Source organism: Lygodium microphyllum, chromosome 25 (genome assembly GCF_053477565.2).
Source record: "Lygodium microphyllum isolate KBCC chromosome 25, Lygodium_microphyllum_v1.1.10, whole genome shotgun sequence".
NCBI lineage: Eukaryota > Viridiplantae > Streptophyta > Polypodiopsida > Schizaeales > Lygodiaceae > Lygodium > Lygodium microphyllum.
In genome coordinates this window covers 32,634,342-32,656,769 of record NC_141159.1, presented here as the reverse complement: position 1 = coordinate 32,656,769, position 22,428 = coordinate 32,634,342, and positions in this window count along the sequence as shown.

The following is a 22,428-nucleotide window of genomic DNA, read 5'->3' as shown; positions in this document are numbered from 1 at the left end:
TCAGAGCATAGAATTTTCTACAGCAACTACAGCATGTTACAAGATACATCTTAACTCTTAGAACTTTGTATTTCAATTGATATTTGTACTTTCTTTGTAATTATATGTAATATATGAATACAAATATCCATGTAAAACTATAAGATAATTAAGAATGTCAAACCATGGCTTTTGCCATGGGGGAGGTTGGAGCTAATTGTGTGTTTTTCTCTTGTCTTTCTCAATCTATCGAGTTACTCAAATCCTCTTATGTATTATAATGTTGTTTGTATTTAATAGTTGAGATGTTTGATTTGTTAGATTTTTCCACTAAGTTCTATTATGTGTGTCATAAAGTTGTTTATGATTGAGATTTACTTTTCTAGATTTGCCACATGTTCCGCTTCGTACCATGCTACCCACACTATAGACTATGATGATGGTGATAATAGTGACATCAGACTGTTGCCACTCTAGTGATGATTTTGACCATCAGGATGCATATGCTATTGTGATCCTTGTAAGTCATGCCATTGGTGAAGATGATGATCATGATGAAGAGATACTAATATTTCTCTAAATCTCACATGCCATACTGCAAGAAAGATGAGGATGATGATGATGATGATGATGATGATGATGATGGCGCCTCAGTAGGACAGTAAGAAACTTGTATCACCATGTTATCTTGTTTTGTAGCAAGCACAAGTATTAGAATATGAAAAATGATGAAGATGAGATGTTGCTATCCATGTTGTTAGTTGCTAGGAAGACGATGGCGATAATGATGAAGACAAAAAAGAATATGCAAACAAGATGAAGAGAAAGGTGTTAAAATGGGAGAGAGGTTGTTAAATTTAGCAATGCTATTTTTTTCTGTTTTAATTAAAAAATAATCAAAAATCAATTCAAAATGGAAACCTAAGGCTCTTAAGCCCTATTCCACATATGACAGGTGTCTTCTTATCTCAACTTTAGTAAATGACACCCTTGCAACACAATGCCTCTTGCTTTCATAATATTCTCAAATGTCTTTGGCTACTTGTTTATTAACTCGATGTTGACATAAACACATGGACTTCTTCATACTACCAAGAAAATGGTCCCTAATGCACCATCCACCATGGGGCTTCAGGTTATGACAAAAATTACACTCTCACTGCATATGCATAAGTCCACCTAAAAGACTTTTGGCAAATTGCCAGTTTGTCCCTGATGACCTTTTTTGTGAGCTAGGACCTAACTTTGCATTAGTCTAGTTAGAGAAAGAAGCATTGGTTGTCCTTGAAACATCGGGAATTGGTGCCCTCATATTCTTGAATACTATAGCACATGGAGGTAACAAGTAAGTGATCAATTACAACAAACTAGTAATACATGAAACTATCCTCGAAGTAAATAATCAAATAACTAGACAAATGAACTATATAACAACTCATGAAATAATAAATCATTTAAATTCTTAATCTTCAATATAAAAATGAAGTACAATTAAAACTAAGAAGCTTACACTCATGCGAATGACATTCATATATCATTTTGAGTGACTATACACATGATAAAGTGAAAACTTGTGATAAATTTTTGTACACTAATTATAAACACATAATGCATGTGTTATGATATGAAAATTTTGTGAAAAAATAAGTAAACGTGTAGTAAAAATGTGAACATTGAATACTTTCACACCTAAGGAATAGGCATAGATAAGTAAATATGTAAACTAATGATAAACAAAGCTAATGAATTAATATTTGCTTGGTTAGGGATAACATAGTCTAAATAACATCAAATAGCAACCATACCATGAACTAGCATTGCCCTATAGGGGGTAAAGGCACCTATGCCTAGCCACCTATGTATTAGTTACACTGATAATGCCCACACACCTATACACTATAAGTGGCGATCGCCTATCACTATCACTTTATTCTTTATTCTTTCATTGATATTTGAATAAGGGAAGGCTAATCACACATTATGACCATTGGAGTTTTCACATCTTCTCTCTCTCTCTCTCTCTCTCTCTCTCTCTCCAGTATGGCTTTTGCTTCTACTCAAGTGCTTCCACTCTGGCCTCACTCCCTTCAACTGATATCAGATCCATTGCATCATCATTGAGGAGCTCAATCCAACATTAATTCATCTTGTGGAGAATACCTATAGTTTACAGGTTTCATGGCATCCATGTTCTCAGCTTGAAGTGATATGTATTGTTATTCACTTGCTTTCCTACTTGTTTTGGCATGTTTCACAGCTTCATTGAGATCCCCTTGTGCCGCATTGACCTTAGCATAACCAGCAATAGGCCCAACGAACCAAGCATGATTTGCACCTGCAACAAGCAGTTGCCCTATATATGACATTATCATTGGTCTCTCTACCTCATGTGGTTCTTGGATACTTGCTCCAATCATTGGGAACCATTAGGCATCCTCCTAGCATTGGTCATGGGTCATTAACATTGAGCATTGGTTTTGAGTCACTAAGCTTTAGCTATTGATTGTGCAAACGGGATAGCATGCTACAATACAATTTAGGACGACACTTACCTCATTGTCTAGAGGTCACTTATGCTTCCCCAAATGTCTATTTGATGCTAGATCATTAGGGGATGCTATATCAATGTTATGAGATGTCTTTGGGATGATTTGAGCACACATTTTCTTAGCTTGTGCAAAGATTTCATCACTAGAATAAATAGGACATCAAGCACTTTTTATCGTAAAAGTCTATGCCTATTGTCATTTGATGATATCTGGGATATCTATTAGATACACTAATGTATATCATTGATGCCACATACTTGATTATACTCTTGATATGCTATTGAGCTAACATATTGAAGTGGTCTTTTTGACAATGTCTATCATTTCATTGAGCATTCATTTGAGATAGTTTATGCCTATTATTAATGGATGATGCTCAGACTATCCATTGGATGTATTGATGTCTTACATGGATGCTACATGTTTGGCTATGCTATGATAGACATTGAGCTTCAAATTTGACTTGCACTTGAATTATTTTTTAGCTTGGCTACTTGACATAGGCCATCCATGTGTGTCTTTGGGTGCTACTTGGATGCTACAGTAAGACTCTTGCAGACTACTTAGGTTCGATGCTTCCGAATGTTTGTCACTTGGATCTTGGATATATGGATGCCATTCACATGATGTTTTGAGCTTTATATGCTCATATGGCATTCAACTTTTGCTTCACTAGAAGCTATTTGGCTTTATGTATTGAGCCACTTACTTGACATTGGATGTTAAATTGTGCATTGGATTGCTGTTGAGCTTGAGCTCATTATAGTGAGACAGTGGTATCTTCACTTCATGTCTATTCTCTCTATATATGTATGCAATGGATGCCTAGTGGACTGATGTGACATTTATCTTTGGGCCGATACCTAACTCTATCAAATCATTATCAATGATTTTGCATACACCTGACATGCTATGTATTGAGCTTCTATTACTATTGCTCGATCAACTGTATCTTTAGCAAGTCTCTTTTATTGCATGTGAGACCTACTACATGCATGATTGTTATGCCATTGGATGTATTCCACTTTGACACTCTGAGGTTGATAGCTTTGCGTACTCATCACGTGTTTACTGAGTGCTAGTTGTTCGTACATACCCTACATTGTGCAAGATATCCCTAGCAATTATAGTTTGTACTTTATCAATGATAGCTCATACTTGGCTTTGATTTCTTACTATTGAACTCTATTTACAATATGCTGTAATTACAATTCTCTGCACTATTTATGAGAGTAATTACCTTTGTCTTGATAGTTTCTTGACTATAGTTTGTGGATAACTCATTATTTGTCAATATCTCTTATTTCCAGCTTGATTTAATAGTGGTTTTGAGATTAATTTGCAAAAATACAGCAACATGTTTGGCCCTTCTCTATACTTGCTTCGTCTCATTATGGTTGGTGATTCTCATGAAAATGCTATCTTCAATATTGAGAAACTAGATGGGACCAACTATAGCTATTGAAAGACTTAGATATGACAGTTTTAGTGCAAAAAGTGCATGTTAGACCACTCAAAAATGAGAGTGCCAAACCTAAAAACATTGCGGCCAAGAATTGGGATGAACTAGATGAGCTATACAAGTTCACAATCATTTTATCATTCTCTAAGTAGGTTCACTATCATGTTGGCTGAAAAAATAGTTGATACTACAATAGAAGTGAAACCACTCTCTATGAGGAGTCATATGAAAGCAAACCCCTGAATCTATCAACCTACATGCTAGACTTGCTAGGCACAATGCTGCATTCTTCATCCTTTTCCTACACTTTATTCTTTCCCTTTCCCTTGTGCTTATCTTTGTGCATTTTATGGCACTATGGCTGAATATGACTTGCAATTTCAAAATAATAACAAGTAAGACCAGACTTACGGCCACATGACTTACTGTGAGATTGTCCACGTGTCCTAGACTAATACTTTTGAGAGTCTCTACATGACCGTTTCCATCCTTTCAGCCTCACATAGTCAATGCATGTGATGTATGGAAAACATCTACATTCTTTCTATTTACCACTTCTATCAAGAGGGCACTCTCAACATCCTACAATTTCAGCCCTTCCTTAGCACATAGAGCCATACAAAGGGTATCCCATAACTCAAGCAATAGGTTACCAAGCAGAAATAAAGAATGTAAAGGATCCTTCAATGAACTCAATCTCCTACGAAGCTAAATGGTCGATATTGGAGTGAAACCCATTCAAATGTGCAGACATAAAAGTCTCTTCCTTCATATAAAGGTGACTAGATCTATCCATTTAAATAATAAACTGGCATTGGAGGTAGTTGGTATTGGTGATGTCCAGCTATGTTTTGGTTCATGCAGCATATTCACTCTTCATGATGTATATCATGTACTAGCTCTCACGAAGAGCCTTATCTCTACTGGTACCTTGGATGATGCAAGTTATGTTATCTCTTTTGGTGATTCCTCATGGAAGATTAGATGTGGGAATCTTATTATTACATATGGTGCTAAATCTAGTACCCTCTATCTCTTGCTTGTATCTAGGTCAATTAACCATGTTTTGGCTGTGACTACAACTCCATACGTATCTCTTTGGCATCATCGCCTTGGGTATATATCTTTGAAAGAAATGAAAATCCTTTCCAATTTGTAGTATATTATGTCCCCTAGACTAAGTGTTTTGAGTCTTATGATCATTGTTTATATGGTAGGCAAACACGTAGTATGCATAAGAAGTTTAGCATGAAGCACATGGGTAATCCTTTGGCTCTTGTTTATTCAGATGTATGTGGCATTTTCTCTATTAAGCAAAAATGGAATGTCTTGTCTACCTTTTAGCATTGGCTTGCTCTTGTTGACAACCAGTCTCGGTATAGGTTGAAATGCCTAAGGTCAGATAATAGAGGTGAGTATGTCTCGAAAGCTTTTGAGTAGCTTTGTGATGAGTGGGCTATTAAGCATTAGCTGACTACCCCTTACACCCCTCCCTAGAATGGTATTGCCAAACGCATGAACACAATGATTCAAGAGTGAGTCCACTGTATGCTTAGCCAGGTAGGCTTACCACAACACTTTTGGACTGAGATAGTTATTACTACCGTACATAGGTCGCCTTATACTACTATTGATTACCATGTTGTAGAGAAGGTATGGATTGAGAAACCTCTATCATATGCTCATTTACATGTCTTTAGTTGTGAGGCATTCTACCATGGTCCCAAGGACAAGTGCAATAAGTTGGATTCTAATTCCATGTAATGTATCTTTCTTTGTTATGGGGATGTATATGAGATGGGCTATCACCTATGGAATCCACAAGCTCACATGGTTTTCTGCAGCCATGATGTCGTTTTCCATGAGAAAAAGATGCATAGGTAGCCTAAGCAGGTAGTTGAGGTATGCATGGTGATTTAGAAGGAGTCTCCTACTTTCGTACAACCAACTAGATAGCTTGCAACAATGGATGCTCCCGTGGCCCAAGATCTGTATGCTATGTAAGATCAATCTATTTTGAGATACTCTACTAGAGCTAAATATCAACCTAACCACTTTACACCCTCCATGGACTATGTTATGGTGACACATGTAGGTGAGTCTCTCTCTTATGATGAGGTTATGTACAGAGATGATAGTGACTCATGGGACAAGGCTATGCAGTTGGAGTTTGACTCCTTACAAACAAACCATACCTAAGATTTGGTTCCTTTGCCTAGTGGCAAGAAAGCATTGCCATGAAAGTGGGTATACAAGTTGAAAAGTATCCTTGGACACCCCAAGCCCACTTATAAGGCTAGATTGGTAGCTAAGGGTTTCAAGTAGGAACATGGTGTTGGCTTCAATGAAGTATTTTCTTCTATCCTCAAAATAATGACCCTACACTTGGTACTATCATTGGTTGTTCAACTAAAATTTGACATTTATCAAATGGATGTAAACACAACTTTTCTACATGGGGACTTATATGATGAGATTTATATGTAGTAGCCTAAGGGCTTTGAGAAAAAAACGTAGGGAACACTTAGTATACAACTTGAGAAAGAGCCTTTATGGCCTTAAGCAGGCACCTAGGAAATGATACCACAAGTTTAATGATTTTATGCATTCATAGGGATATAGTTCTAGTTCTATGGATCCATGTTATATATGAAGAAGGGTCATGATAGTAGCCTTATGATTTTGGTACTCTATGTGAATGATGTGCTTATTGCAAGGATAGCTTATGATGAGTTGGATACCTTGAAAAATCTGCTCAAAAAGAGCTTTGAGATTACGAACATGGGATCAGTCTCACATATTCTTGGGATGCACATCACGCGTAATCGCTTATAAGGGACTCTTTTATCTATCCACTAGAGTATTTCTAGAAATTTCTTGAGTGGTTTCATATGTAGGATGGTAAGCCAATTGGTTATCCTCTACCTTCTCATGTGAAGGTTAGTTAGGCTAATTGTCCTCAGTCAAATGAGAAAAATACCATGATGGCCAAGATCCATTATGCATCTAGAGTGGACAATTTGATGTATGCTATGATAGCCACATGTCCTGACATCACATTTGCTATGAGAGTTGTGGCATGCCATATGGCTACACTTGGCAAACGACATTGGTATGTTGTGAAGACTACCATGAGATACTTGAAGGGCATAAGAGCTATGCACATATGTTATGGTAGCAAGGATACTAGAGTCATGGAATACATTGACTCTGATTATGCAAGACATGCAAATAGTAGGAAGTTCACCTCTAGCTATGCCTTCACCTTTGCTAGAGATGATGTTTCTTGGATGTTCATGGTGCATAAATGCACAACTCTCTCTACTACCTGAGGCCAAGTATGTTGCAGCCACCACCTAAGGCTTGCAAGGAGGCTCTTTGGTTAGCCGTTTGGTGATAGGCCTTGGCATTACTAATAAGGTCCTTATACTGTATTTGGATTCTATGAGTGTTATTCAATTAGCCAAGAATCTGGTCTTCCATGGGAAGACGAAACACATTGAGTTGCATAACCACTTTATCAGAGAGGTTGTTGAGAACAGGTTTGTTGACCTTGTCAAGATCCCAAAAACTAACAAAAATCCTACAAATCTGCTTATGAAAAGTCTCTCACCGAAGCATTTTGCCTTCCTTAGAAAGTTGATAGGCATTGGATGAGATGATGTCTTTCCTCATCCTGTTGTATTTATGTACATTTATACTTTTTCACTATTTTTTCATTTTCTCCCCCCTAGGGGTACATTTTCCTTTAAGTGGGAGGTTTTTGGGAGTAAAGACGCATGTGCCTAGCTAGCCATGTATTAGTTGTGCTAATAGTACTTACACACATATATACTATTAGTGACGGATACTTATCACAATCACTTCATTCTTTATTCTTTCAGTGATATTTGAATAAGGGAAAGCCAATCACACCTTGTGATTGTTGGGGTTCCCACATCTTCTCTCTCTCTCTCTCTCTCTCTCTCTCTCTCTCTCTCTCTCCTTCTACTATAGCTCTTGCTTTCACTCATGTATTTTCACTCGAGACTTACTCTCTCTATGCCCAATATGGGAGTTAGTCTGACTAAAAAAATTCATATCCAATATGGGGATATACATTCCGACTAACTTCCTTCTCTCTCTAATCCCCGATGGATATGACCTTTCGACTAAGACCCCTCCAACATTGGTAAACCCAACATGAAAGGTCATTGGAAGGAAAGACAAGATGGAGAACCTTCAAGCACAATTTCTAGTGATGTTTTTCAGCATAACTAGTGTAGAATATGAATATGCTTATGCAGGAATAACAGCAACAACATGTAATGCAAATTTTTGCTCAAATAGAAACTATTGTGTTGAATGCTTTGCAAGAAGTAGAGTGTGAGATGAAGTTGTTTAATGGTAGGAATGTATCTGCATATTTACATACCTATACTAAAAAGATGGATTTCTTTGGGGTAGCTCAACTTGCATGGAGCAAGTATTTTTTACGGGTCACTAAACATACATGATATTGAAAGCTCGAGTTACTGAATTGTACATGCAGAATGCTAACTAGGTAGCTTTCAAGAAGACACTTTGGGAAGGATTTTACATTCAAGACACCAGTTTGATTACTCACAAGACTTTCCAAGAGTGGGTTCTAAAACCCAATAAGGGTCTTGTGGCTATATAGTTATTAAGAGAATTTGAAAGTCAATTTGAGCAGTTAGATCTTGTAGAACAGCAAGCTCCTGCAAGTCAAAAAATTAAATTGTTTCTACAAGCAACAGATCTTGAGCTTCAAGAGAAGCTTGATGATTTATTAGAGTATCACACTACAGAGATAGGGGTTAAATCAAAGTGAAGGCATGCTAAGGAATTTGTTACTACATTGGTAAAAAAGCATAGAGGGAGAGAAAGATTGCATGTATCTAGCATGCCCACTGTTGTGGAAAAAATAGTTTGATATATACAGTACGCCACCCACTTATGTGGCTAACCCTATGATTGCACCTACTGTTTCCACTATTAGGGAAGATGTATTAGATGAATTGGTTAAAGGCATGCGGGATCTTCCATTGAAGGTTGCAAAATTGGATGAAAAAGTACAAGAGGAAAGGGGACGCACATAGCAGCCCCTAAACCAAGGAAAATATGTATATGGTATGATAGTTTGTAGCATGAAAGGAAGGATTGTGTTGCTTATCAAGAGGCATTGGCATAACATCTCATCTTTTGGAAAGATGGCAAGATCCATGCGCAAGAAACAATATTGCCTCTTGCTTTGAATTTTTGAAAGGGAGGTACGCAAAATATATTGGAAGACTTGGTATTCCGAAATGCTTATGCAGATATACATGTTGTTACTTTTGATTTGCAATTGGATAGAATGCATGGTCAAGTGATGGTTGGTCCGAAGGCTGCAATAAGGACACATGCTTTGTCAGCTGAAAAGAGAAAAGATATTGATAGTGAAATGTGTCATGCAAGGCAAGACATTCGTGACATAACTAGCTGGGAATCACCAATAGATGCATATTCAGTGGATGCATATTTAGCAAAAGGGAAAAACATAGATGTACTTGTGGAAGAGAAACAAAAGAGAGATGTAGATAATGTCAGGATATCTAAGAGAGTTACAAGAAGAAGTGTGGATTGTTAAAATATTGAGAATGCATGCTATGGAGAATCACTGATGAGCAAATAGAAAATCATAATGATGCAGAAGCATTGACAAGGAAGTTCAACTAATATTATCCAAGCATAATGCAAGTGCAACTGATTGATAATGACTGATTGAATGTGTGGGGATGAGTGCCTTTTATAGGCTTACACTATGTGGTATTGGTAGGTGGAGATAGGTGGAAAGGGACCATGGTATTCAACAACCGTGGTTTTAATAAATCGTGCATGCATGACCTAGTCTAAAGTTTTATTTGCAGTCTGTTTTTTTACCTTGCTTGTCCCATACAAAGAGGCTGTGGTGGATGTGATTGCACATTTCTCACACCCCTCCTCAATCACAACCAAAAAAGACAGTGAGTATACAGAGGCTGTTGTGAGTAGAACCTTGATAAGTGTAGACATGGAAGAAAAAAAAAACCATACAAAACTAGAGGTTGTTACAAGGGCTCATTAAGTGTGTAGAGGCTGTAGTGTGTAAAGGCTACATGAGGAGTTTTAGGAGCTTATGGTGGGAACATAAGGCAAGTCCACATGTTGAACTTTAAAATATTCTATCATCAAAAAATGAGCTACAAAAGAGGGACCGGTGAGTCTTATCCTTTTGATCTTGGGTTTCCTCTTCTCCTTCTTCTTTAATGTTGTCTTCTTCTTCTTTGACTGTAGAAAGATATGCTCTTTGAGACTTCTTCCTAGCATAGCAAAATTTCTCAATATGCCCAAGTTTCTTACAAAAGTAATAGACTATGCTCTTCTTCCCTTTCACATAGAGGAGTTGTTTGTCTCCTCTTGGGATGCTTGTTTCTCCTTTGTTATTGATCTTCTTTTCCTCTTCTAGGAGAGAGGCTTTGATGTCCACAAGTTTTGGATTTGGCATGTTGATTAATGTGGTAGACACATTGTCAAACTAAGGTGGAAAACTTTTGAGAAGCACTCCAATGCAAATGTCCTCAGCAATCTTCAAGTTGATTCCTGCAAGTTGTGTCAACAAGATTTCCATATAATTCAAATGAGTTGCAAGTCAGGTATTACTTTGCATGTCAAGCCTAAAATTTTCAATTAGTAAACCATATTTTCAGGATTTGGAATGAGCTCCAAATAAGGTTTCTAATCGATCCCATGTTGTGTAAGAGGTTTCACAATCATCAACATGATGAATGTAGTTGTCATCAAGTTCGAGCTTGATAATAGCTTGAGCCTTAACATCATTTTTATCCCATACAAATGAAAGTGCAGCTTCCCTTGGTTTCTTCTCTTGACCACTTGTGATTGACCACAAGCATTTCTTCATTAGGATCAATTTGATCCTAGTTTTCCATGTATGGAATCCAACATCATTGAATCAGGATGTCGATGAATCCTTGCCCATTTTGAGATTGCAAGATCAGAAGCAAATCAGCTCCAAACAATTCCAATTTCAGTTAAGAACAAGTGCTAAGAATCACTAGGTGATTTGTATCAAGAGATACTAGGCAATTTAGTGACTATCATGCCCTTGAAGTTGGAATCTTCAAGATCTGATGCAAGTCTGAGCAAGTCCGAGTCTTCCCCTCCTTAATTTGATGCTGGAGTTGCAAAAAAAAAAAGTTTTGATTAGAGGCAAAGCTGATTGTGTTAACTGACATTAATGCTAAAAGCACTAGATGAGTGTCAATGGGCAATGTTTCTTGAAATTCTTGAGAATCTTGTTGTTGAGAAACTTGTTAAGATCTCCTCTCGTTACTAGTAAATAACTTGAATGCTTGCTGAAGACTGAGTGCTAGAGAAGATTAGAGAGTCAGTGACACGATTTGAGCCACAGAAGTGAGAGAAGGAAGTAAAACAAGAGCTTGAAGCTTGATAGCTATGCAGACTGCATTAGGCCAAGCGGGAGGGTGAAAAATGGGTTGGGGGGGTAGATGGCAGGTGGTTGAGATGGGCATGAGGAGGTGGGAAGGAGGTAAGAGTGGGCGGCAAGGTGTTGAGGGATTGGGTAGCAAGGCACTAATATCCTAGGACAAGGCGAAGGTGGTGATGGCAACGAGGGCATGGCATGGTGTGAGGTGATCGCTCTAGGGCTAGGCAAAGGTGGTGGCCATGAGGGAGGTGTGGAAGGGGTGGCGGCTGCGAGGGAGGTGTGAAAGGGGTGGTGTGGGGGGTGGAGGAGAGGAGTGGGAGAAGAGAAGAGGGGAGAGAGGGAAATGAGAAAGATGAAGGGAGGGAGAAGAGGGATGGCAAGGAGAGAGAGTGAGGAGAGAAGGAGAGAGAAGAAAACAAGAAGAGAGAGAAAGAAAGAAAGAGAAAGGGAGCCAAAAATTCAAACTGGAATGACTAAATTAGTGGCATGATGACTCATTAACTTAACACCTGCTCTGATACCATGTGAAAATGCAAATCAGTCACCTTCCAAGCATGTTATGGAAGAGGTTGGGCAGAGTTAGAAACAACATAGCAAACAAAAGGGCAAACAATTGGAATATAAGTTGCAATTTGATATTAAGATAGCCATGGATGCCTTGGAAGATCTTGTAGTGGAAGAGTCAGCCATTACATATGTAGATTTTCTTAATGCATCTAAAGAGGTTTACGAAGCTCATGTTTTACTTGATGCAGAGACTCAGAGGAAGATTGGTGAAGTGTTGGATGCACATGATTTGCAAGATACGGTTACCATTTTTTAGACATTTTATGAGCTCAAGGATATGCCTTTAGAGGATGTTAGCTATAATGCTTCACAATTGGAAACTGTATCGGATGCTTTGTTAAAGGCCTTCATCGGTAATTCAAAGATACTTCAAAATAAGGATTGTTTCACTATTTTCAATAATGGCCAACATGTGTTGGATGCAAGTGAGGCTCAGCTTATATTTGATGTGGTACACAGTTATTGGTATAAGAAAACTTCCATGCATTGGACTCTACCAGAGTAAGCATGTTGCTATGTATTTATTGATGGGTGCATCTATAGCATGTATATGGAGATTCAACAACCTTTAGTATATGGTGCACATTCAAGGCCTGATGACCTTGTGGATGCTTCATATGGTGTTAGAGTTGTGAAAATGCTAGTCATTTTGATCTATGATCTAGGGGGATGCCTTCTTATATGCATGATGAGCGATAAGTTGATGCTATGGGTGTTTGACCCGAGTGGTACATCGGTGGCACATACCGTAGGATGTGTAGGTTCAGAGGGAATGGATATCATGTTGCTACATGGACACAATGTGAAAAAACTTAGAGTGCATCATCATCTAGCTTTCTTACAAATCTGGCGAGTCAATGTCATCTAAGTCATTAGTGTTAGTGTCAATAGTATGGATAGTTCCAAAATACTATATTTTTTGACAAGTTTATCCTATTTTTTATATTTTTAATATTATTTCTTATAAATATCCTAAAAAGATATAGAAAACTTCTAGAATAGGGTGACATGTAAAAAGTAAGTAGCTTTTAAGCCATTTTTGGGAGATCTCATGCAAAAAGAAGGGGCTTCCAAAATCACGTGGCGTACGTGATCATAGTTTACAGGCAGCAAATAACACTTCGAAAGAATGGGGAGAAGAAGGAGTGCTCCAGGAGAATTTTGAGTAGGCGTCCTAGGGTTTTACCCCCCTTTCGGAGCTAATAGAACCATCATATTTTTTGTCTGAGTAGCAGAGAAGAAGCTAGTTTTTTGTGTGTGTATGTTTTGTCTACCAGGGAGCTCTAGGAGATCTAATGCTTAGAGATTGCTTCCAAGAAGTCCCACATAAGGATTTTATTTACCTACTTAGTCTATCAATACATAGTGCTTTGATTCATTGAGATTTATATTTGTCTTGTGTACATCTTGTCTATTCTTTTTCTTCTCTTATATCTCCTATTCTCTACTTCGGTCTCTCTCTGATCCCCGATGGATATGACCTTTCAATTAAAACCCCTCCCACAAGGTGTGTTCAAGGCCTATTTATAAATATCATTATTTATGAATTTTTCTTAATAAAACACAATCCTTTTCTATTTCATCTATAAGTAACCCTTTATATAGAACCCTTTTATATGTGAAAAATGTGTAAAAATTCTACTTTAAAAATGCCTTATATCGAACCCATGTGATACATACATACATATATTTATGACTGACCCCTTGAGAGTAAAATTTAAAAAAAATCCTATACTCACTAGAAGGGTACATAGGTATAGCGACAGGCCTTTGCAAGCATGGTATTTTGCTTCAAAGAGTTTGAGAGAGAGCAAAAGAGAGAGCGAAAGAGATCGTGGCTTTGGGAGAGAGAGGAAGAGAAAGAGAGAAAGAGAGAGAAGAAGAGCTTCTCACTGATGCCGCCCCATCACCACCATTTACGAAGAAGAGAAGGAAGTGCACGAAGGAAGAAGAGGGGCCGTCGCAAAGAGGAGATGAAAAATCCATCCTCGGGCCTTTGCGGTGAGTACATTGCCTCCTCTTGGTTTGCTCTTGTTCTTTCTTCTTCTTTTGTTTGTTTTTCATGAGAATAAGGTGCATTGAGGGAGAAAGACAGGAAATGAGAGAGGAAGAAGAAGAAAGGAAAAGGAAAAGGAACGAGAGAGAGAGAGAGAGAGAGAGAGAGAGAGAGAGAGAGAGAGAGAGAGAGAGAGAGAGAGAGAGAGAGAGAGAGAGAGAGAGAGAGAGAGAGAGAGAGAGAAAGAGAGAATAAACATGAAAGATAACAAAGAAACAAAGAGAGAAAGGGAGGGTGAGAGAAGAATAAGTGAGAAAACACAAGGGAGTGGAGAGAAACAAAGAGAGGGGCAACAAAGAAACAGATAGAGAGAGAGAGACAGAGAGAGAGAGAGAGAGAGAGAGAAAGAAAGAGAAGGGAGAGAGAATATGAAACAAAGAGCGCAAAGAGAGGTGGATCAATTGTGTTAGGTTAGTTAGAAAACTAAAGCCACTCTTCAAGGGAAGGGGGTGTTTAAATTGCCCATGGATTTTTTATACACCAAAGTGGTCTTGGTTAGCCAAGAGAATTCCATTAAAAATCTGAAATGCTAGATTAGGTCAAGTTAGGAATGATTGAATGTCAACTATCCTTGTGTGTCATCCTAGATCCAAATCAATGTAATTTTAGGGGGTTCGACTTGAGACTATACCTTATTAATAAAGTGGTTGATGCATATTACTCCCCCTAATTTCTCACTCTCTTTAAACCAATGCAATGTTCTACTTAAGTTTGAGAGATGATAGCAAAGTAGTTATCTTAAGCTAATATTAGATAACCATGGTAGGAGACTATAGTCACGATTAAGGCTTGCTTTAGGTTGAACATTATGGGATTGAGGTGAACTTTCCTTATAAGGTAGACTTAAGTAGTTTGAGATAATGCAATTTAATTATTACAAGGGAGTTTTGAGCAGAAGTTACATTGATTACCTCTTGATAAATTTGTGCCATTAGGATTTGGTGGATAGACATATTACAAATATAGATATGCACCTAGATATGACTATAGTCTCTAGATTTGTAAGGCCATGCACTCTCTAGAATTTGGATGAAAGAAGATCAATTTGTGTACACCTTAGATTGACTTTGTGATCTTTCTACATTATGAAAGGTATTGGATATGGAATGACATGTATTGCTTTATCAATGCCAATTATCTTCCCTGTATTAGAACTAACCTTAAGTAGATATAGTGGATGGAAAATCTAAAAGTTGTTTAATGTTTAGTTTGAAGAAATCTATGGTTAACCATACTATTAATGTATCTAATTTCCATGGGTAAATCTTTATAATAGGATTCTTATCATGATGTAATGTCTCTTAGCTATTGGAAAAATGTAAATAAAAGATGACTCTTTTCCTTCTACTTGTGTAAGCTCAATATCTTCTAAAAATTTATGTTAAATTATAATAAGTTTTATATGGAATCTTTATAATGTATATTAAACTAGTTCGTTATGTATTGTAAACCAAGATGTTTCGATTGACGTTAATTCTATTAAGTTATAAGGGAAGAAATCCCTTCTCAAACAAATTAAAAAAGAAAAAGAAAATGAGAACAAAAACCAGTTGTTTGTCATAATGTAGACAAAATGGAAAACGATGATGGTCGTGATGCTCAATATTGCAATGCATATCTTCAGTGTATATCCTGTGTTCTTGCTCTCAATGCAAGCTGAAAATCAAACTAAAGCGTCGCTTGTCTATAGAACACGTACGACACTAAATCGGAGATCATTGATCATGCAATCTTAGACTTTGGGCAAACGGTAAGAAAAGTGTGTATCAATCATGTCTTACATTCGCAAACTAATTAAGTATCATATATAAAAACATTAGATGTGGCCATAAAATTTATACAGGGAGCTGACATCTTGTCCCAAGGAGGAATGCACCTATTGTAGCCAGTTAAAAGAGTTCATGGGCATGTGATGGATGAAGTGCCTAAGCCAATCTGCCACTTGGAAGGCATGATCAGTCTATACCATCAATACCGGAGGAGACATTCAACCTTTCAGACCTTTCTCCAATCTTGGAGCCTGAGATGGAGGCAATGATCAATGCATTGGTGCCCATGGATGTTGAGACATCTGATCCGCTAAAAGAGGAAGCATCCATACCATTAAATAATGGGTGCCAAGTATCTCACTTGAAGATGTTGCTTACACTCCTAAGTGTGCAAGCAAAATACAGGTGGAACAATGCGAGTGTGATCGAGTTATTTAGGTACATTCTACGTATGCTTCGTGGATATTTCACATTGGCTACCAACAGTGGATTCAGACAATAGTATGCTATGGTCGCTAAAGGATGATGATAGAGTGACCGGAGATGTGGTGGTTGAAAATGGAGTAGAAAAAATGATGGACGCTACAATGGAGGAGAAGTGAATCGTTTTGGTATGTGGCACAATGCATGCATAGAGACATGGCTTGCTAGGCACAAGAAAGCCAGGAAAGATTGGTAATAAGTGCGATCAAAATTTTGACGCACTATGTGCCATCGACTCATTCAATATCCTGATGGCATAGAGGAGATGTCGTGGTTTATGTCTATGCGATGGTAACATGGAGCTTTGATCACAGCCTCTCGTGAAGGGATGGAGGTCTCTACTGAGAAGTGGAAATTATCGAGGGGATATAGTCCAAAGATGACCACATGTTTTATAAGCTGTCGTATCTAGATTTTATATGTGATAACTAATCTAACCGTTTCAAAATACAATACAAAATATACAGTGCGGTGTGGTCATGTGGGCAATATTTTCATGTCAAGTGTATCAACAAAATGTACTCCACAACGGATTGTGGTGTAATGGCAAAGTTCAAGCAAGAGAGCTGACGGCGAGCCATGGATCCAAATACCGTTATAGATGAGATGGAGTATTTTGGAAACTTGCAAAGTTTTATCTCAGTAGATTACCATCCATGATCATATTCAATGTGCAGTGGTTCAAAGTGGTATCGGAAGGAGCCAGGGCAACCGTTTGACAGGGTCCATCTGGATTTCTCAAAATAGATTCCGAGAAAATATGGATAGATCTATGTGATACGTTTGTCTTGCCGGCCCAATGTCACAAATGTTGAATCTCTCTTATATAAGATTTTGAACATGTAATCTTCTATCCAAACCCCCGACAACCTCGATAGTGGTATGTTGTGTCTTCAGCTCCCCAGAGTGCAAGAGTGTATGACGAAAACAATGTTCCCAGCGTAGATGAGGATAGTATGCAGATGGAGGGGTTGATATTGCAAGGGGTGGAGGTCAAAGATGGCTTGGAGCGTGTAGAGGAGGCAAAATTAGGTAACAATGATGGAAAGACAGGAGGCCAAGAATTCTTTGAGAACAAAGTGGACTCATTCTTCTATGGTGACCTGTGTATCGACCTTCTAGTGTATGCGGAGTTGTGCCAGGAGATTGACATGGGACCATAGGCTACATCATACTTGCAGTATCTACCTACTCAATTCGTTGATAAATCGCTCATAAGGGTACTCTAGAATATGCATTTTAAGTAATATCATTTTTTTCAAAGTTATATTCCCGTGCTTTGCTTGAATCTTTATATTGATTATGCTAACATCACTTTTTGTTTGTGCAGGTGACCTTTGACGATATTTGGGGAGCAGGATGAGCCGAGGGATGAGCAACGAGGAGTTGTAGGGGATATTCACATATATGTCTCCAGATCAGATGGCTCGATTCAGAGATATGGCAGACCAGGAGCTACCTCACACACCATCAAGTCATTTTGTTATATTTACTTCAGAACGCTTTGATACTTCAGTTTCCAGTAAAACGAGGTCGGCGCTCTAGATAGGGCCCGGACAGAGGGAGTGGTTCTGCGGGGGTGCTGTGAAGACGTGGATATATGTGCGTCTGTGGTTGGCTCGAGATACATGTGCTACTCCTCGCTCTCATGCAGATTCGAGAGAGGGTGGCTCAAGTAGTTGTTGTGGAGGCACCAATGCAGTGTCTTCGTCTCGTCGTTCTAGTGGAATTGCGCCACCTATAGGATTTGTCACACTTGTGGGGACATCTACTCCAGTGACTCCAACTTTCAGCCGTCCACAAGTGGTGCCCCTATGGGTGCTACTCCGAGAGATACCACCCCCGTGGGTACACCAGATGTACAGGGGTCTCCTAGTTCACTACAACAGAAACGAGACATAGACGTGCATGTTAGACGCGCAAAGTCGGGCGCATCTAGCACAGCGTCTATAGGCGCGTCTAAACGTGCGTGTAAATAGACGCGACTTTCGCGTATATATATCCGCGCAAATAGACGCGCTTATACACGCAAAAATAGACGCACACATCAAAATTCAAATCATACTAAATAATTTATTTTCAAACTACGCCTTTCCTTTCCTACGTTTTTTGCGGTTATGAAGCTTGAGTTTAGCTGACATGCAGTCTCTTCATGCCTCACCTAGTCTTTTCATGCCTCACTTCCTCATGACTCACCTCTTCTTTCATTTCAAACACACAAGAAGGGAAAAAGGAAAGCCAAGGAGAGGAAGAAAGAGAGATAAAGAGAGAGGAGAACAAGAAGAAGAAGCAAGCAAGCAAGCAAGCATCAAGGGACGGTAACTTACCAAGGAGAGGAAGAAGGAGAAGGAAGAAGCGCCACCACCCGCCACACCAAACACCCAAGGTAACTCTCTCTCTCTCTCTCTCTCTCTCTCTCTCTCTCTCTCTATCTTCCTCTCTCTGCTCTATCTATGTATTTAGGATTTGTGATTCCATTATGTATTGCATTTTGTAAATCAATAATGGTGGTCGTCTGCTAAAATCAGCTGACCAAGCGCATCTGATAGCGCATCTACATCTCAGTGTAGACGCATATGTAGACGCGGAAAACATTTCTCTGGGGGCGTGTCTTTGAGTGCGTGTGCGGGCGCATGTGCTCTGCAGTGTACACACGAGGATACACGCGCTGACAGACGCCCACAGAGACGCAGGTATAGACGTGCACAGAGACGCAGGTATAGACGCTGTATGTAATATGTTTTATCCACATAGGGTAATATGATTTTTCTTGTGTAGATGTGGAATCCTGGATCCTCCAGTACCACATTCAACAAGGAGCAATTCATGGGGGATATGACCAATCATCTTGATCGCCCTCCCACTGCAGATGAGGTTTTCAGTGTGATGTCTGGGACACCTATCACATCTTTGCCTACACAAGGATCAGCTGAGGTACATGGATCGACCGAAGCACGTACATCTGTAGAGGCACGTGTATCGAGTGAGGTAGAGGGTAATGCACGTCGAGGGAGGAGGGAGAGTGGTGCGGGAGGACGAGGAGGTCGAGGGCTTTGTGGGGGTTGCCTAGGTGGTGGCTCTCAATCACCCTCACCGGAAAATGAGAGAGGTGAGCCTCCACAAATGTACTACTCTATCACTGATGTTGGTGGTATCTTGCATGACTTCGAGGGGAGGGAAGTGATAGCCTACTTGAGGAGTGTCATGCATGCCACATACAAAGATTACATGAATCCCTTCAAGCACCAAAAAAATGGTTTGTGGCAAGAGGTGTTGCGGGCAGTACATAAAAGGTACCCTAATCCCGAGAATTCACGATTCTCAGATGATTGGGGACGGTCAAAGGTGAGAGACGCACTTCATAACAAGAGGTCTCACCTTATGACGCGTGCCAAGGAGTCATTGCGAAGACAAGAGCAGGGGCGCCCTGGATATGGCCAACCACCCAATTGCCACCGCAAGGAGTGGAAAGAGGCCAAGAAGAGAGCAACGGAGAAAATGACAAGTCGCCAGCATGCAGAGGCGCGAAATATCCAGATGGCAACCATGGGATCGTCGCATTATGGATCGGGTGGCAGGGAGTCATGGGAGGCTGAGTTTGTAAGTATTATTTGATTTCTTTTTTTAAATTAAATTTTGTAATTTATTTCACTTCATTATGCAGTGTGTTTTAATACGTTGTATGTTCAAATTATTTTGTAGTTCCATATTGTTGGTAGGATACCTACTCCTAGAGAGGTAGGCTACCATCGAGGTCATAATCGGGCGTCCACTTGGCAGCATTTCTACGAGGAGGGACTCATCACTGAGGAGTAATATAATTGCGCCATGAGGATTCCACCACCAGAAGAGGTATGTTTTATTTTTTACATGAAAAGTATAGATCAATATGATTTATTGTTTGTAATGGTATTTATATACTTTAATCCTTTGTGTAGGCAAACCCTGATGCAGTTGAGGATAGCAAAGGAGGGACTAGCAGTAGCGGTGGCGGCAACGGTAGCGGCATAGGCAGCGGTGGTGGTAGCGATGATGATGCCTCTTCTGAGGAGATATAGAGGAGCCCCATGCATGCATGCCTCCCCTTGGCTTGTAATTTTCATTTTTGATATGTATTACTTTCAGCTAGTGCTTGCGATCATGACGTCACAAGCACTAGAACTCATAATGTAAAAACGTTTCATCTATATATATGAAATTTCGTGTGCTACATACATTGTTTTGTTTTCAGTATCCAATCTTCAAAATAATCTTTCTCTGTTTTCCCTAAGTATGCAATTTGATGTTGATGGGGGGGAAAAAACCAGAGACATGCTCTCTGGTTTTTTTTTTCATACCTATATTCTGCGCGTCTATCAGCGCGTCTAAATTGCAAGATAAATGTGTGTCTATTATCGTCAAAAAAATTTCAGAGTAAACGCGGTTTTAGACATGTAGATACACGCGTGTATAGACGCACAATATGAATATATCCACTTTTTTATAAATATGATTATATATTTACGTAGCGCGTTTATACCTGCGTCTATAGGCGCGTCTAAGTGTGCGTCTACTTCTGCCTATAAGCGCACTTTTAGAAGCGATTTTGTAGACGCAAAAATAGACGCGTTAATAAACGCGCTCGACTTTTTTTTTCACAATTCAAATATTGCATCTACAAGCGTGTCTATGGAGTCTTTTTGTTGTAGTGGTTATGCCCGGGAGCGTGGTTATAGGTGGGAGAAGACACATCTTACACATACCCCAAAGGGTATAGATACCTTGTAGATGACAGGACAGGAGCCGTGATCATGAATGATGAGGGGAGGAGGGTGATGTCTCATATGAGAGAGTTGTGCCAACAAGTTTTTCGGCACAACATCTTGAACCATTGAAAGAACATACCTGAGGGGAGCAAAGACTACGTAGTAGCATCCTTGCATGAGAAGTTTCTGGTACCAGTGTGGAAGAGAGGTTTTCCATAGGCTGGATGATGGAGTGCATGTGTGCATACATGTCACACAAACAATCGGATACACATAAGGCACTCAAGAGTGGCACCTCACAGCCCAAGTAGCTAGACGCAAATGACTGGTAAAGACTTAAGGAGGAGACTACAGATTCTCCAAGACATTAGTGACAGCAGCGGGAGGCAGTGAGGGCACAATTGGAGGCAACAACTGGAGACATGGGTGGTTTGTCATCTTGGGAGTGGCGGCCACATGATTTATCTAGAGAACTTTGTAAGTTTTATTTTGTTCTTCTCACTTTCTTATTTGCAATATCGCTTGTACTAACAATCATGTTTCTAACAATTGTATTATATTTTCTTTGCAGCATTCCATTACAAACCGCAATCCCACCGGCTTGGAGACTTGATATGCAGAGAGATATGGTCTCATTGCATTGATTGATAGACTGTATTCACATGGGAGCCCAATAAGTCACTCATCTTTCTTGACCATAGTTACTATTTTTATTAAAATGCATTATGTATGGTGGACAAATGTGTAGTTGTTCATTTTGCAGACTCCATTCCATGCTTCTTTGCGTCGGGATGAGCTTTCAGATGGCGAGGATCTATAGCTCGCACTTGGATTCATGGAGCGCACATCCTCTTCCTTCTTGGTCATGTGATTAATGCAGGCATCTTTTATATACTATATTATTATCATCCTTTGTATCTTGCCATAATTACATGAGTTTTCATCAATGATCTTCTATTTATTCTATGTATCAGTCTTGTGGGTTCAAGCACATTTTGCGCTCATTTTGACAACCATTGCACACTTAACATGTAATCCATTTGTAGGATATAAATACATCACATAGTGCTAGCTGCCATGCCATAGATTTTTTTTTTCCTCTATAACCATCACTATTAGCATCGCAAATTTACTGCACACGCTGCTATTGGCATCGCAATTTATGTCAGTATTTGTATCGCAAATACTGACGGTAATTATGATAGTTTCATGGAGACGCTAATAGCGATGCCTTTAGCAACGACCGGGGTAATATTTTTTATGAACATTTTCATGGCTTTAAATGTCGATATGAGGCTTGTATCTTGTAGTGACTTCTAATAGGATGATACT